The 3,654-nt window shown below is 34.2% G+C and overlaps 1 pseudogene; it reads left to right on the top strand.

Moving 5' to 3' along the window:
* The first annotated feature begins 1,400 nt into the window (after nucleotides 1-1,400).
* Nucleotides 1,401-1,987, top strand: LOC131819800 (large ribosomal subunit protein uL16-like; annotated as a pseudogene).
* The last annotated feature ends 1,667 nt before the right edge of the window (nucleotides 1,988-3,654 follow it).

Below are 3,654 nucleotides of genomic sequence, written 5' to 3'. Positions count from 1 at the left end.
ACTTAAAATACTATGACACAGGCTATTTTGTTGGTTTTGAAGCTTTTGCCAATGAAAAATCAGATAACTAATTAGCCAATATGGCTTATTTGTTAAACTTACCCACTAAGAGAGCTTTCAAAAAGATTAACATGTATTTTTCATCCTCAGAAAGGGAATATTTCCATTAAAAGACAACACGCATGAAATATTTGACTATTACTCAGATTTTTAATTATTGAAATATTATTCCAATAGGGAAAACCCAAATCCACTATACTGAAATAAATTACAAGAGGAATATTCAAAAATGTTTCACTAAGTTTACTCCTATTTGGTTTCATAAGTGTACTAAATTAAAGTCAAATTTGAGGTTCTAGTTCTACATGCTTTAGAAAAATGTGGCTTTCTGGTTTCAAGAAACTAAGTTCAAGAATGATAAAACTTTAGACTTTCCAGATGTAATTTCTCATAAAGCTCTTTGGATATCAAATGCATTTACCAAACATTTTGATGAGTTGAGTGTAAATGAATCAGTAACATAAGAATTAAATTTCTCCAAAAGTACATGAGATCCTAAAAAATTAGGAAAAACAGTGCCTTGGAAGAATTCAGTTGGGTCTTGTCAAATCCAAAGAGTTTCAAAACTATGTTTTGAAGTTTTTCTGAAACTGAAAACTAACTATTTTTGATAATCTTTTGTTACAAATCCGAACTGAATATTGTTTCCAAGTTCTATTGGTAGTAAACAAATTGAAAGTGATTATGACCATGACCAAAAATTCACTTACATAAATAATTTATTATAGCCTTAATAGTTTCATCACATAATTTTTCTATAAATAATATTCCCTAGAGTTCTAAAAATTAAAACTAGAGGAAAGTGATCAGAATGTACAAATATCCAGTTAAAAGACAAATAAATATTAGGGATGTAATGTATCACATGATGACTGTAGTTTACACTGCTGTATAACATACATGAAAATTACTAAGGGGGAGATCCTAAGAGTTCTCACCACAAGGAAAATTTGTTTCTTTTTTCTTTTCTTTTCATTGAATCCATATAAAATGATGGATGCTAATTTAACTTATTAAGGTAATGATTTCATAACATATGTAAGTCAAGCCATTGTGCTGTACACCTTAGACTTATGCAGCAATGTTTCCCAATTATTTCTTAATAAAACTGGAAAAATATGAAAAAACCCTGAATTTCAGTAAATAATAAAAAAATAATCTGACTCCCCCGGTTCTCGAATTTTCTGTTATCAGTAATATTTTCACAGTGCTCTGAGACCAAAATAAATCCTTAAGTTTTGTTTATTAAGTAGCTAGGTCTACACAACATAATAAGTTGCACTATTCTAAAAATTTAGAATCTTTTTCTGTGGTATGCCACTGAAAATCTTGGTGTTGTCATGGGCCACTGCCTTGCCCAGTATTAACCATATTGCATGAACAAGCCATAGCCAAAGTCTCCCTTGGCAGAGGTGTCCCTGATGCCAAGATCTGCATCTTTTATCTGGGGTAGAAGAAGGCAAAAGTAGATTGAGTCTCTCTCTGTGGCCACATGGTATAGATGAATATAAGCATCTCTCCTCTGAAGCCCTGGAGGCTTCCTTATTTGTACCAGCATGTACAGGGTGAAAAGAAGTGGCAAAGATGGTTTTCACATAAATGTGCAGCTCCATCCTTTCCACAGCATCCCTATCAACACGATGTTGTCCTGTAAGGTATGTGCTGTGCCTTTGGAGAGCCCCAGCCCACAGTAACCAGGATCCACATTGGCCAAGTCATCATGTCCACCCCTACCAAGCTGCAGAACAAGGAGCATATGATTGAGACCCTACACAGGGCCAAGTTCTAGTTCCCTGGCCACCAGAAGAGCCACATTTCCAAGGAGTGGGGCTTTGTGGCTGAAAAGCAGCTCATCCCAGATGGCAGTGGGGTCAAATACATCACTAATTATGGCCCTCTGGATATATGGTGAGTGCTGAACTCATGAGAAATTCAGCACTGCCCCTTCCCTATTCATGCCCCACCGATAAATCCTACTTCTTGTCCTAAATAAATAAATAAACTCAAAGAATGTAGTAGTGATATGCAAAACCACTACATGTAAATTAAAAATAATATTTTATTTCATTCTTAAATACTATAATCACTTATTATCAAGTTATATGTGTCCAGTTGGAGACCACAAAACTTTTCAATTCTTGAAATCTTGTTGACATTGCCATCTCAATTCTTGTTGCAATTTTCTGACAGTATTTGATTTTTATAACAGAAAAAAAAAAAAAAAAGGAAAACCCAGGTTCATAAAGATATAACACCATTGAGAGGAATATAACATGACCTAACACTGAAACTGTGAACTGCCTTGACCTAGTAGTTCACATGGTGTCTAAGAGATGTTGAGTGATTTTACATTTTGGGGGGGAAATTTAAAATATTCCATGTCATCTCCACGACTTTGGTATGACGCTCCAGGGTGCTTAGGATACAGTTTGGGAGTTGAGGGTTTTAAGAATTCTGTTAAATTTATCTTACAACTGTGTCAGGATTTTGAATAGCAACTTATGTATAATGAAGCAAGTATTGCCAGCAATGAAAGCTAATATTAAGAAAAACTAATTAGTTTTATTGAACCTTAATAACAGTACTTTATAATGCATTATAAGATATTCTTATATTTAAAAAATAGTTTTAACAAATTAAGAAAATAATACAATCATTGGGACTTAGTTTTTTCATAACAAAATAATAAACTTTACTTTGAAGGACTGTTAACTAAAAATTCAATAGTGGGGGTACCTGGGTGGCTCAGTCGTGAAGTGTCTGCCTTCAGCTCAGGTCATGATCCCAGAGTCCTGGGATCAAGCCCACATCAGGCTCCCTGCTCTGTGGGGGAGCCTCTTCTTCCTCTCCTACTCCCCTGCTTGCATTCCTGCTCTCACCATCTCTATTTCTCTCTCTTTCTGCCAAATAGATAACAAAATCTGTAAAAAATTTTCAATAGAATTTTTTTGGTTTTTTGAAAAAATTTTTACAGATTTTAATTATTTATTTGACAGAGAGAGGCATCGCAATTAAGCAGAGAACAAGCAGAGAAGGAGAGAGAAGCAAGCTCCGCGCTGAGCAGAGAACCAGATGCGGGGCTCTATTCCAGGACCCTGAGACCATGACCTGAGTCGAAGGCAAAGGCTTAACCCACTGAGCCAATCCAGGCACCCCTAGAATTTTTTGTTTTTTTAAAACTGAAAATATAGGTATTAATATTTGTGTTAGAAAGGAATTTCAGGATATGATTTTTTTAAAGGGAGAGTTGATTTAAACATTATTTTATTAAACTCCAAACAGTTTATCATTATAGCTTAGAACATAATATGTTAGGGAAAAAAATGAAGTAAGATTTGTTCATCTTAGTGTTCTATACATGAATTATGTCTAAAAACAAACAAACAAACAAACAAAACACACACACACAAAAACCCTGATTTTGCAATTGGAGGAATTTTCAAAGAAGCCTCTGAGAAAATTTAAATACCAAACAAGTGTTATCTTTAAAGTCAGGTTATATTGATTTTTCAGATAAGGCATATAGATACTTTTTAGTCAGAATTCAAATCTTTGCCCTAAATCTTTAAACAATGGAAGTCATGTGACTATGTC

This window comes from Mustela lutreola, chromosome 1 (assembly GCF_030435805.1).
Source record: "Mustela lutreola isolate mMusLut2 chromosome 1, mMusLut2.pri, whole genome shotgun sequence".
In the NCBI taxonomy this organism is placed as follows: Eukaryota; Metazoa; Chordata; class Mammalia; order Carnivora; family Mustelidae; genus Mustela; species Mustela lutreola.
Note: the sequence above shows the minus strand (reverse complement) of the source record. Positions and strands in the feature narration are given on the sequence as shown.